The sequence below is a fragment of the Narcine bancroftii genome, chromosome 2 (genome assembly GCF_036971445.1).
Source record: "Narcine bancroftii isolate sNarBan1 chromosome 2, sNarBan1.hap1, whole genome shotgun sequence".
In the NCBI taxonomy this organism is placed as follows: domain Eukaryota; kingdom Metazoa; phylum Chordata; class Chondrichthyes; order Torpediniformes; family Narcinidae; genus Narcine; species Narcine bancroftii.
In genome coordinates this window covers 342,469,589-342,484,056 of record NC_091470.1, presented here as the reverse complement: position 1 = coordinate 342,484,056, position 14,468 = coordinate 342,469,589, and the positions used below count along the sequence as shown (strand labels likewise).

The 14,468-nt window shown below is 43.5% G+C and overlaps 1 long non-coding RNA gene across 1 annotated transcript in view; it reads left to right on the top strand.

Moving 5' to 3' along the window:
- Nucleotides 1-428: 428 nt before the first annotated feature.
- Nucleotides 429-14,468, top strand: part of LOC138752798 (uncharacterized) — a 118,442-nt gene continuing 104,402 nt past the window's right edge. Inside the window, exon 1 of the long non-coding RNA XR_011350943.1 lies at nt 429-553. This is a non-coding gene — a long non-coding RNA (uncharacterized lncRNA). The remainder of the gene's footprint in view (nt 554-14,468) is intronic.

The following is a 14,468-nucleotide window of genomic DNA, read 5'->3' as shown; positions in this document are numbered from 1 at the left end:
TGACCGTTTTGAGTTTTGTGTGCCCGATGAAGATGTGGGGGGGCTGGTAGTCATGGTGGGGAGCTGGCTGATGGAGGACCTCAGTTTTCTTCAGGCTGACTTCCAGGCCAAACATTTTGGCAGTTTCCGCAAAGCAGGACGTCAAGCTTTTATACATATTTACATTAATATTAGCTAAGGCTGAGGTATCAGAAGACTGAAGGGTGGTTAATTATAAGTCCTTGTGAAAGAAACACTACAAGGAAATTGAGGACAGTGAGCCTCTATTGACAAGAGCAAGGCAATAGACATTGTCTATGTGGACATTAGCAAGGGATTTGACAAGGTCCTGCATGGTATGCTGGTCCAGAATGTTACATCACAGTGGATACAGAGTAAGCTAGCCAACTGGATACAAAAGAGGCTCAGTGGTAAAGGGACAGAGGGTGGAGAAGAGAGTTGATTTTCCGATTAGAGGCCTGTGACCAATGGTGTGCCGCAGCTATTAATGTTTGGTCCATTTTTGTTTTTCATCTATATTAATGTTTGGAAGAGAAAATACTTGGCATGGTTGGTAAGTAAGTTTGTAGATGACACCAAAATTGGTGGCATGGTGGACAAAGAAGGTTATCCAGATGACAACAGGTTCCAGATCAACTGGGAGAGTTGAGGAAAGACAGATGGAATTTAACTTGAACAAATGCGAAGTGTGGCAGTTTGAGGCATTAGCGGGAATTTCCAGGCTCTGGACATTATTGTAGATCAGGGAAACCTAGGGATACAAATACCTGGTTCCCTAAAACTCATGACTCAATTAGACATAGTGGTGAGGGCATCATTTATCAGTACAGGAATTTTAGTACAGGAATTTGAGCATCATGTTTTCACTGCTCAAGATGTTGGTAAAACCACACTTGAGGAGTACTGTGTGTAGTTCTCATCACCCAGCTTTAGCAAGGATGTTATTAAACTGGAAAGGGTGTTGAAAAACTCACAAGGATATTATCAGAACTGAATTGCTTGAGTTCAAAGGAGAATCTGGATAGGCTGCAGCTTTTTTTTACCTTGGAGCAAAGAAGGCAGAAGGGTGACCCAACTGTGCAATCCTGATTGGTACAGATAATAGTCTTTTCCCTAGGATATTGGTGTCTAAAACTAGAGACATAGATTTAAGATGAGAGGGAAATGATTTAAAAGGGACTTCAGGAAGAACTTATTCATAATGGATGATGAGTGTATGGAACAAACATAGGTTGGTATAACATCATGGACAAAACGGCCTATACTGTGCCTAAGTTGTGTAGAGAGGTAAAATTACATAATTTAAAAGACATTTAGACAGTTACATAGATAGGAATGGTTTAGACGATATGGATCAAATGTAAACAAGTGACACTAGCTGAGGTAGACCACTTGGTTGGCACGATAAGATGGTCTGGAAGGCCAGTTTCTTTGCCATGAAACTATGGCTCAGTGACTATATCTCAAAAAGAAATGATAATACGTTTCTCCCTCTGAGGAGAACTGTCACAGGAAAAGTAAACAGATCTTAATGGACGTCAAAGGCAATGTGTTGAGAGCATCAAAATAGTGTGAGGATCAGTCATGGTCTTAATGATTGATGGAGCAAATGCAAATAGTTGATTGGTCTATTCCTACTCTGTTTTCATATTTATTTTCTTTTATAGTTAGCATCTTTTTTCTCTTTGTATCTGTTAATTATACTTGTCATTGTACTTGTACTTGGGAAACTTCAGCAAGTACTTGTGTAAATGATAAAAAACCATTCATTTTCTAAGTTAACAATTCACACTAAAATCTGGAAGTTAATTTGGTTGAAGATTATTAGAAATAACAATAAACAGGAGATGTGAGGGCTCAATATGATACTATTTTTAGATCAATCAAGTTTTTAGCACTTGGCAGTAGTTGCAGTAGCTTCATAGTGGCGTCAATCATGTTGCTACTGTTGCAAGATCAAAGAAGCAACCACAAAGAAGGCATGTCACACAGATGAACAATTACTTTATCAAAAAAATTCACCTTCAAACTTTAATTCAAAAACCCTCCCTTTTATAGCAATGCCCACTGGTTACTATGCAAATTTCTATAACAGTGTAAAACTAATAAATTCCCCAGCCGAAATATAACATATGTAATCAAAGTCTAAGTTATATTTCCAACCAGCCAACAGAAAAACTTAGACACAAAACAAACACAAAACACACAAGACTCACAAATCTTCGATCTCAACCGAAGCAAAGATCATAAACAAAATTCAGTTTGTTTGGTAAGCTGAAGCCAAAAGATAATTGAGAGAGAGAGAGAGAGAGAGAGAGAGAGAGAGAGAGAGAGAGAGAGAGAGAGAGAGCACAAAATTCAAAGTTGTCTTGTGTCACTTGCAGAGAAAGAGGAACCACTGGCTTGGTCCGGATCCTTTGGAATGTTCATCCTTTTTGAAATCCCAACATTCTAAACTGTCCTCCAGACCATGACTCATGCTCTAGGCCTTCTTCCACTCCACAGCACCCCCCAGTGGTGGTTTATCATCCAAGTCCAGAATTTTTTTTCATTTTCTGCACATGCTCAGTCCATCTCCCACTCTCTCAGCAGTCCACCTTCACCTTGGCTCTCTGAGGCAAACTGTCACTTTCTAACATAAAACCAAACAACACATAGGACAATACACAACACAGAATTCTGTAACACTACCCTGTTAAATACAGATGATCAGGAATGGTAAAAGTCTAAAAGTGATAGAGTTTAAGACACTTGCCAAAAATCTAACTATTTTTGTGATACAAGCCATCCCAAGGGTGTCTGACCTCTGCATCTCCAACCACTTTCCATGTTTAGCTTCCATTTGTTAGAGTAACTGAATGTCATTCATCAATCTGATATGCAGTAAAAATGGCCTCATTGCAAAACACAGCTCCGGCTGAAGGCCCACTTGTTATAACTGGAATGAGTGATTTGATGCTAAAATCCCCATTGACCATCCTGTGCTCCGTGGAAAACCTACTATTCATTATTTAAGAATAAACAATACAAGAAATTAAATTCAATCATTTTGGTTTCTAGAGAAATTGTACAATTTCTAGTTTTTAAAAATACGAGTGTATCTGTTAGGAAATTGAATAGTTTATAGCTCAAGTGCACCTGAAATATAGAGCAGGGAAATTGAATGGTGCAAATACTTTTATTTTCTGCTCCTCAATCATCTGACCATTTTCCCTTCCTTTCAATATTCCTCCTGTCTTTGGAAGGGATTAATTCCCTTTTCATTCCCATGCTTGCTTAGGCCAAATGCCTTGATCCAAGACATAGTGTTTTGTGTGAAAAGTTATTCAATAACAGAAGCATCACAAGAAAATATGAAGCCATCCACACTTCTCCATGACCACACAAATAGATCACAGGATTGTCAGGGAAAGTATTGTTTCCTACTTCAATCTCTGACCTAGGGCAACTGAATCCGATTGTAGAATTCCCCAATAACAGTGTGGCTTTCTCCTAATTAATTCCTCGGTTCAGCATCAGTTAGGAATATACAAAAAATATGCTATAAATGATGTGTTTTTAAAATTTTTTCAATGTTAAATTTATTTACAGTATGGTAAAAACCAATTCCAGCCATTTAAACCCATGCTGCTCAATTTCACCCAAATTAACCTAGAATCCTGCACATTTTGGAGAGTGGGAGGAAACTGGAGCACCCGGAGGAAATCCATGCAGATACCAGGAAAATCTACAAACTCCTTACAGACAGCACCTCATTTGAATACGGGCCGCTGGCTCTGTAGGTGTGTTACCCTAACCGCTACACTAGCCATTGTTGCTCATCTGCCCATACGATTTGTTGGAATGCAGCTTGTCAGTAAAAGTATTATCCATAGTTTTGAAAGACTATTAATAGTGAAAAATAGCCTATTTTTTTTCCTACATTGCAATTCCTTAGATTGCAGTCATTCTCTTGACTGAAACCAAAATAATAATAAATATTCATGGCTATCATAATGTAAGAAAAAAAGTTCTTGTGTTTTTGTGCAACAGTGCCGACAGTCCTTACGGAGTGTTGAAGCAGTCCCTAATTAGTGTGAAACGCAAAAGTCTGCAGATGCTGTGATTGTAGTAAAAACACACAGAAATGCAGGAGGATCTCAGCCAGTTTTGCAGCGTCAATAGGAGATATATGGCTGACTTTTCGGGCCTGACCCCTTCTACAAGGCATAAGCAAGGCTCAGAATAAAGATAGTCATTCTAGTATCAAAGAAGAGGTTCAAGAGCCTTAAAGACATTGGAAAGAAACTGCTCTTGAGCCTGGAGGTGCTGGTTTTCAGGCTTCTGTACCTTCCACAGAAGGTAGATCTGAGAAAAGGTTGTGATCATGGTGATGAGGTCCTTGTCTTCAAAAGGCAGAACCTCACATAAATGTGTTCAATGAATGGGAGGTTGGAGCCCGTGATGGTCCTGGCTATGTTTTCTTCATTCTCCATTCACCTCTATAGGACGCTCACCCTCTTATTCTCCTGGGAGAAAAGCCCCAGCCTGGTGATTAGCATACAGCTATTACAGAGCCAGTGATCCAGCTCTGAATCTGGTGCTGTCTGTAAGGAGTTCATATGTTCTCCCCAAGAACCCATGAACTGCATTGGTTTCCTCTCGGTGCTGTGGTTCCTTCCCACCATTCAAAATTGCCAGAATATGTTAATTGGTGTATTTGGCTGGCATGAGCTCATTGGTCAGAAGGGCCTGTAATCATGGTGTATCTCTAAATTCAAATAAATTTTAAAATAAGTTAACATATCCAGCCTCTCCTTCTAATTCAAGCCCACCAGTGCCTTTATGATATCTCTCCAATAGTTGGATGAACAGAATTGCTCTGTGTGATCTCACTAACATATTACCTTGTAACATCCCTGCTCCACTACTCAATGCCCTGACCAAAGAAGGCTAGCGTGGTTGATGCTTTCTTAAGCAAAGTGTTTACCATTATCACCAAAAGCTAAAGTTTGTCTCCTCTTTCCAAAAAAAACCCACTAATTTAGTCATTTCCTGATTAAATATGTTTTTCTTTAACATTATAAGAACTGTCAATTCCTTCATGGAGAAGATCCAGCCTATATGAAGCAATGGTGTCTCCTGTTTATCACAGAACTAGTTGTGTTGTGATACAATGTAATAACAGTAAGTGTCAGGAAGGTACTAAAAGATGGTAATCTTGAAACAGCTGCAAGTTTTGCATGGTGCTCTGTCAATGACATTTTTATAAGCATTGATTTTTTTTTCCCCCTGTCATCTTCAAACCTGGTTTGCTGTCAAGAAACATTTATGACAGTGTGCTGTATCAGATGTGAGGAGGTAGGAAGATTTTCTGATAAATTAAATTGACCGGATGAAGCAATGTACTGGGAAGCAATATTGATGAAGTTATCAGTCACCATTGGACATGTCAGTGTAAAGAGGAAAATGCTTTCATAAAACAGAAATATTTGTACGCTAATTTTGACTTGTTCCCATTGGTAAAAATACCAAGTTTTAAAGTTCAAATGACACGATGGAAATTCCTCCTCGCAGATGCAGATAAGATATCTGGCTAGCAACATATTTATGTGGCATAAAGATAGCAGTATTTTGTCTTGAAGCAAGTGCCTCCAAGTAAATTTAAACTTTAATTTTCACCCTTCAAACTCTCCTACCAAACTACTCCCCACCAGCAAACTATTGTGTTTCAAGAAGAGGTTCCTAAAAATACATTTTTTTATTTAATTTTTAAATTTTTTTTGATATGCAGCATGGTATATCTTTTGGACCATGGGTCCATGCCAGCAATTACACCTAATTGTCCTACAACTCCTATATGTTTTTTGAATGGCGAGAGGAAACCCATGCAGACACAGAGTGAACGTATAAACTCCTGACACACAGCGCCGGATTCGAACCCTGGTCACTGGTACTGTCGCAATTTTATGCTAACTGTGCCACCTTTTGTTGGTGACTGCAATCGTATGTTCACGTGGAATAAATAATAGCTGTTTTATCCTATCTTTTCAAATGTAATCCTTTAAGTTCTTTTTGTTCCATGATGAATTCTAACCACAACTCAAAAAAGATTTTAAGGACAAAATGTGACCGTATTAAAAAGTGAACTTTTCTCTGATTCCAGATTCTTACATATGATTTGTCTAATAATCATGAATAAGTTGAACATTATTTTGTAAGATTCAAAGAAGAAACACGGTTGTGGATTTGGTGCTCTCTTGAGTCTACGATCATTTCTATACAGTAGATGTATACCCATCTATGCCCATTTTTTTTAAATTTAAAACAGTCATACAGCATGGAAACAGGACCTTGGGCCCATCTTCCCCATGCTGACCAAAATGTCTCATCCTGCTCAAGTCTCAACTGCCTGTGTTTGGCCTGTATCACTCTATAAACCCATCCTTACATGTATCGTCAATTTTATTTTTTGCTTAATCCTTGTCATAAAACCTCAACCACCTCCTCCAGCAGGCCATTCTATTCACCTTCTGTGTAAAATCAAAAGAGACACCCCTCAATTTTCTATTAAATCTAATACCCTTCAGCTGAAACCTAAGTCCTCTTGTTATCGATTCCCTTACTCCATGCATAAACTCGATCTATTCCTCTCATAATTTTGTACACCTCTGTGATATCATCCCGCATCTTCCTGTGCTCCAAGGAATAAAGCCTCAGCCTGCTCAACCTGTCCTTCTAGCTCAGGCCTCCAAGTGCTGGCAACATCTTCGCCAATCTTCTCGGCACCTGCTTCATCTTGACCACCTCTTTCCTGCTGCATGGTGACCAAAACTAAACACAATACTCCAAATGGAGCCTCACCAATGTCCATAAAACTGTAATATGACCTCACAATTCCTGTATTCAATATTCTGCCAATGGTCCAAAGCCCTTATAACCACCCTATCTATTTATTCTTGTAAGTAATAGTGATGGATGTATTTTTATTTCAGATAACAGTGTGTGTGATATTATGAAATGGTTAATAAAATTATGATAAAATATATCTTAAAAAGGTATAGATTGTGGGGTTTAGTTCAGGTCACAATTCACAAACAGACATCTCAATTACATTTCACAAACAAACACCTCATTTGGAATGCAAAAACCTGTGCAGGGGGAGCCTTCATGTTTGCCATTGACTTTACAGAAGGAGTTTCTAAAGAAAAATCCTGAAACCACATATCCGTGCCCAAGACTGCGGCACCTATGCTTGCTCGGGACCACAAAAGGGACAGCGGACAGGGAACCAGTTACAGGGAGAAGAGAAGCAGAGGGGACAATCCTGCAGGGGCAGTGACCATGGTAGTGTCCTAGCAGCTGAGGGATCCATACAAACTGTGGACAACTTGCGATCAGGGGATCTGCATGGGGTGTGGGCTGCTGAAGAGTAGCTCATGGGAACCAGCTATCAAGAAGTTGCTAAGAGAAAGAAGGGCTCCTGAAGTGCCTAGTCACTGCAAGCTACCTGATCATATTGGAGGTTTGGATCTGGATCTTGGTTGCCGATGGATTTGACACAAGTCTGTGCAACTGCAGAGGTTGTGGAAGTGCTGTAGGCGAATCAATGGACCATGAAAATAAGGGGATTCTCTTTTGCTTCTCTTTTTCTTCACTGTAATGGGCACCAGCTAATGCTACTGCTGAATCTTTGCCTTACAACAGGCAAAAGTCAATTTTGTGTAATATTATGCTCTGTACTATTACATGACAATAAAGGAATCTTGAATCCCATCAGAGCTTTTCTTTCATCCTGCTCCACACATTGTTTCTGTTCATTTCCAACTTGTACAGATTCAGATACTGAACCATTTTGTCAGCCTGTACAGGTTAAGATGCTGTTCTCCTTGGAACAGAGAAAATTAAGAATGGATTGATAAAGGTGTACTAGTTTATGACAGGTATAACTGAGGAGACTAAGTAAAGATTTCACATTAGTTGTGGTTCAAGGGGCAGGGGATGATCTGCAGAGGAACTTGAGAAGCATGGAATTCACACGTACAAGGGTGACAGAAGTCGAGACAGTGAATGATCTCAGAAGGATTTTGGATAGTCGCATGAGAGAAACGTGAACACAGTAAGAGAATGGGCTGAAAGTGTGGCCTTCAGACAGCTACCGTGGACTCAATTAACAAAATGATTAATAATCTATAACTCTATCTGCTCTGTTGGTTTAACAATTCTAGCTGGAGGACTGCGAGATTTCAGAATTAAAGGGGATGAGGTTAAGAATATGGGTATTCACACTTTATTTGTCACAGGACTGTTGTTACATTGGCTGTGATCCTGTGTTTTGTATGGAAACACTGCTCAGAGATCAGATTTCAATTCTGGAGTGTACTCCTACTCTCCTTTGTTATTTTATGCCTGCAAATATAATTCCATAATCTTTCAGCAGGCAGATGGAAAGTTCTGACAATATGAATCATTATTTTATTACAGATGTGCAACAGTAACAAATGAAGCGAAGAAAATGAATAAAATTATTAAAGCACATATTCCATTCCTTTTGTGCATTGTTTAACTTGTTGAGGGTACAGCTATTTTTTTATTGACAATTCCTAACAGCAACATTTAATCTTCTACACCTTCACTTTAAACTCAAGGTCAAAGCATTGCCTTTAGTGTTCAAAAGCTGACAGGATGCTCATATATTTCTGTTCTGTTTTTCTCTCCCTGGATTTCCAAGTGCAAGGGTAACAGTCCCAGGGGCATATTTCCAGTAGATACTTGAACAGACTCAGTTCACATAAATCAAATCACCCCCACCATAATGTATGCAGGTATTTTTTTTACTCTCTTGATTAATGTTCCTGGTCCTTTTGGGAACCTTTGCAATTAAACTTCAACCCCAATCTGACCCAGACATCTCTTTTCCTCATCCCAGTATCCCAAAGGTTTTTTTTAAATTTTGCACAACAATAATTTATTTTAAATAGCTCATTCTGAAATCCTTTCCATGTAAAAGTAATATTTGGGCATGATTGCACCACATCAGCTGAGCCTAATCTCTAAAAAGGAGAAACGGTGGGTGATCCAGCTGTTTTATTCTTCATCCATATTTGGGTAATTGCTGTAATTGCTTGAAAGGTTGTGATATCTGTTAGGGACATCTTCAGGAATTATGGAATAGGTGGAGAAGCTAGATAATTCTTTGGAGAAGAAATCTTCAAAAAATCTGTTTCCATGTAACATCCACATAGTAATTAAACAGACACTATTGGCTGTTTAAAGTTGCAGGCTGCCAGAAGGCTACATAAAAGATTTGCTTTGGAAACTGATAAGGCAGATATTTCTTTTGATACTGGTACAACAACACAGTATCAAACAATATAATATCCATTGATTTAAAGCCATCAAAATCATTCATCAGGTGTGGGGTATTCCTAATCTGTATTATTGTAACTAAACAGGAAAAGGCAATAAGTACATCTTCCTATTAATTGGCCTTCATTGAAACCCCGATAAATTATTAGAAGGCATTTCCAGTAATGGAGCATGTCTTGTATTAGCACATTATTAAAGATGTACCTTTGCCTGTTAATAAATGGTTTGTGGCGGTACTCCATTAGGCGGGCGAACTGGCCCCACTTGTCACACACGCGGCGGGGCAGCTGGCCAAAATGGTGCCGTCAGGGGTTTCCTCCCGACCATTGCACCGGGCTCAGAAGCCCACGCTTGGGGACTCATGTGACACCCCGGTGATATCGTGGGGCCCCAGCGCAGTTCTCAGCAGGTCCAGGCTAGGAGTATATGACCAGCCAGGCAGCCTGCAATAAATCAGTTTTTGCTCACTGAACTCAACCCATCAGATTGTGCAATCCTTCAGTTAGCAGTGTAACCGCCGCTACAACTGGTGACCCCAACAGGTTCAAACGTCTTTGAACCCAACATGAATGACCCTTCGATCAATGCTACAGCCATCAAGCTTCCTGACTTCTGGGTTCAGGAGCCGGAGATCTGGTTCAGCCATGCAGAGGCTCAGTTTCATCTCCGCCAGATTTCATCGGATTCGACCAAGTTTTACCATGTGGTCGCTGCCCTGGACCAGGCCACCGCCAAACAAGTGCTGCACCTCATTCAGCACACACCTGCAGAAGATAAGTATGGGACCATCAAGCGGGTGCTCACTGCCTCCCTCAGCCTCTCCAGGTGCCAGCGTGCCACTCAGATGCTGCGCCTCGACACCTTGGGGGACAGAACTCAATTTGAGTTGATGGATGAGATGCTCACGCTCATGGGCGATCACACCAACTGCCACTCTTCGAGCGCATCTCCCTCGACCATCTGCCTAAAGACAACCGGCCGTTACTGTCCCAGGAGAGCTTCATCGACCCTAGGAAGATCGCTCAAAAGGCTCAGGAGCTATGGCTTGAACAATTCCCGGAGGGCTCAGCAGTCCAGTAGGTTACGAGTCACGGGCATGACCACATCAAGCCTTCCTCAAGCGCTGCGGTGGAAAATTAGGCCCCTGTAGGGGCCTCAAAGAGCATAGCCAGAAGCAAGTCATCCACTTCAAACCTCTGCTTCTTCCACCAGCACTGGGGAGCCAAGACTCAGAAGTGTCGTCAGCCCTGCTCGTTCCAGGGAAATGAGCAGGCCGGCCGCTGTTAATAGCTGCGGTGGCTGGCCAAGACCACAGCCTTCTCTACCTGCGGTATTCAGTCAGTGGCTGACGCTTCCTCATTGACACCAGGGCCCAGATCAGCGTCATCCCAGCCACAGCCATGGAGTCCCAGAACTGGCCTCGAGGACCTCCCCTCCATGCAGCCAATTCGATGGAGATCCAAACGTATCGAGACAAGACTGTCCACTTCCAGATCGATCAGCGGAAGTTCTTGTGGAAGTTCACCGTTTCATCCCTTCCATCCGCCATCTTGGGTGTCGACTTCCTCCTCGCCCACGGACTCCTGGTCGACATTCAAGGTAGGCGACAGGTAGATGCATGTACCTTCCAATCTGTTCGCCTCAATGCCTCCCACACAGCATATCCTGGACAAGTTCCAGTCCCTCCTCAAGCCGCAGTTCAATGCCGCCTCACCACGCCATGGGGTGTTTCATTATATCCCCACCCAAGGCCTGCTGATCCATGCAAAGGCATGCCGGCTCCCGCCGGATAAGCTCCAGATAGCCAAGGAAGAGTTCTTGCATCTGCAGGAGCTGGGGATCATTCGACCCTCCAACAGTCCTTGGGCCTCACCACTCCACCTGATCCCGAAAGCCTCCGGTGGCTGGCGCCTCTGCAAAGATTATTGATGGCTTAATGATGTAACAGTACCTGACCGTTACCCGATCCCTCACATCCAGGACTTTACGGCCAACCTGCATGGCGTGAGGGTATTCTCCAAGGTCGACCTGGTACGTGGGTATCACCAAATTCCGGTACACCCTGAGGACATACCCAAAACGGCCATCATCACCCCCTTCAGCTTGTTTGAGTTCCTACACATGCCTTTCAGGCTCAAGAATGCCGCCCAGACCTTCCAGTGCCTTATGGACACGGTGGGCAGGGATTTGAATTTCGTATTCATTTAAATGGACAACGTCCTTGTCGCCAGCAGAGACCAGGCACACCACAAGTCTCACCTGCGCACCCTCTTCTCCCGACTGACCGACTTTGGCCTAACGATCAATCAGGCCAAGTGCCAGTTTGGGCATGAGTCCATGTAGATCCTGGGCCATACCATCATGGCCGAAGGAGTCACACCTGCCTCTACGAAGGTCGCTGCAATCAGGGAGTTACAACCTCAAGGGGCTACAGGAGTTCGTGGGTATGGTCAATTTCTCTAACCATTTCATTCCAGGTGCTGCGCACATCATGCAGCTGCTCTTCGCCCTCATTGCGGTCAAAGACAATACACTCACCTGGACTCCAGAGGCCAGCAGGGCATTCGAAGCCACGAAAGATGCCTTCGCGAAGGCTACCCCACTCGTCCACCCACGCACCGAAGAGCATATGAAGCTCTCTGTCGATGCTTCTGCTACAACCGTTGGTGCCATCCTGGAGCAGCAGGTGAACAGACAGTGGAAACCACTGGTATTCTTTAGCCTACTTCTTCACCCGTCAGAGTGCAAGAATAGCACTTTCGATCATGAGTTGCTGGGCATGTACCTGGTGGTGCGTCATTTCCACTATTTCTTGGAGGTGAGGCCTTTCACCATTTTTACCGACCACAAACCTCTCACTCAGGCATTCGCTATGGCAAGAGATCCCTGGTTGGCCCACCAACAGCGTCACCTCTCCTTCATGTCGGAGTTCTCCACCAACATTTAGAACAATGCGAGGAAAGACAAAGTGGTTGCCAACGCACTCTCACAACCGGCCATTTGCGCACTGACACCCGGCCTCGACTTCAACCAGCTCGCCTGGGACCAGAAGTCTGACAAGGAGACATGGGCATTCAGGACTGCCATCACAGGCCAGCAGTTCCAGGACCTCCTGACTCCTCACGGTGAGGGCACCAACCTGTGTGATGTCTCCACGGGCACCCCACGACCAGTCGTTCCCCAGTAGTGGCACAGGCAAGTCTTCCACCATATCCATGACCTTTCCCACCCTTGCATCGAGTCCAGACGGTCCGTATGGTGGCAGAACATTTCGTCTGGCACGGGCTTCGGAAGCAGATTGCGGATTGGCCCTGAACCTGCACCCATTGCCAGCTTTCCAAGGTACACAGGCAGACCAGGGTGCACGTACAAGATTTTGAGCATGTCCGGGAACGGTTCAGCCACATACATGTGGACATCGTCAGACTCTTACCCGTTTTCCGATGTAACTGTTATCTTTTCACAGTGGTAGACTGCACCACTCATTGGCCTGAGGTGATCCCGATGCCAGATGCCTCCACAGACTCCTGCTCCCGAGCGCTTTCAAACGGTTGGGTTACCCAATTCAGCATCCCGAACCACCTCACCAGTGATCGGGATGCCTAGTTCATCTCTGCGCTCGCCAACAGGCTGGGGATCAAGTTACATCACACCACGGCCTATTACCCACAGGCCAATGGGCAAGTTGAGCAATTGCACCGCCACCTTAAGTCGGCACTTATGGCCCACCTCACCAGCCCTGACTGGGTGGACAAGTTGCCTTGGTTGCTCCTGGGCATCCGCTCGACACCCAAGGAAGACCTACAGGTGTCATCAGCTGAACTGGTCTACGGTGCACCGCTAGCCCTACGCAGTGAGTTTGTCAACGCACCTCGCAACCCCCAGCAGTTACCACACGGTCTGTTTCCCCACCCCCGGGCCCAGTTGGACTCCTTCACACCCCCACCACTGCCCAGACACGGCACACAGGCCTCTAACGTCCCCAGCGAGCTATAGTCCGCAGAGTACGTTTTTATCAGGCGGAGCCCGTCCACAGCACCATACAAAGGGCTGTACAAAGTCATCCAGCATTCAGGATCGACTTTCACACTGGATATTGGTGGTAAGAGGAAACTGTTTATGGTAGACAGATTATAGCCAGCCCACCTCGACCCCACCAAATCAGTGGTTGTGGCCCAACCCAAAAAGTGAGGCCGTCCAGCAAAAAAGGACATTGGCACCAGTTCTGGGGGGGCCTGTGTGACAGTACGCCATTAGGCAGGCGAACTGGCCCCACTTGTCACGCACGCGGCTGGGCAGCTGGCCAAAATGGCGCCATTGGGGGTTTCCTCCCAACCTCGGCACCGGGCTCAGAAGCCCCCACTTGGGGACCCGCCTGACGCCCCAGTGACGTCAGGGCCCCCCAGCGTGGTTCTCAGCCAGGTCCAGGCTGGGAGTATAAGACCAGCCAGGCAGCTGCAATAAATCAGTTTTTGCACCGTCTGGTTGTGCGATCCTTCAGTTAGCAGTGTAGCTGCCGGTACAAGTTCAAGATATATTTGTTTTGTCATTTAATCTTCTGGCTGTTTGTATATCCAGAAGCCATTACTCAACTTTAACAAAAGAGATCATTTAAGCATATCTAGGGTATTGTGTTCAGAACTCCTTGGACCAGTCATCTGTATTTGAATGTTCTAAGCAGTTCTGTTAGTTGGGATGTGCTCTCATTAAAATCTAAGCTTCTAGAAAGTTATCCTGTCTACATAAAATTTTGATGCAGTTAATTATAATTATTGAATATCTAATTTCTTATAGTAATCTTTATGTTTAAAAATTATAAAAGTTCAATGTGGGGTGAGGAAACAAATGGAATCTCAAAAAAGCCTTCATGGGATGAATAAAGATCTTTTACATCCATCAGATTAAGTTTCCATATGACTAATACTGTATTACTGATACATCTGTACCCGTCTGACACATATTATGGGGACTTAACCCAAAGATTAATAAAGGGAGTTTAAAGCAGTCATTTGGTCAATGATTAATAGGTACAGTTGAGCAAGAGAGAAAATTAACAAAAGGTATGTAACAAGGGCATTTAGAGAGTACAAAACAAACAAAGGATTGTTAAAGTTTGAAAG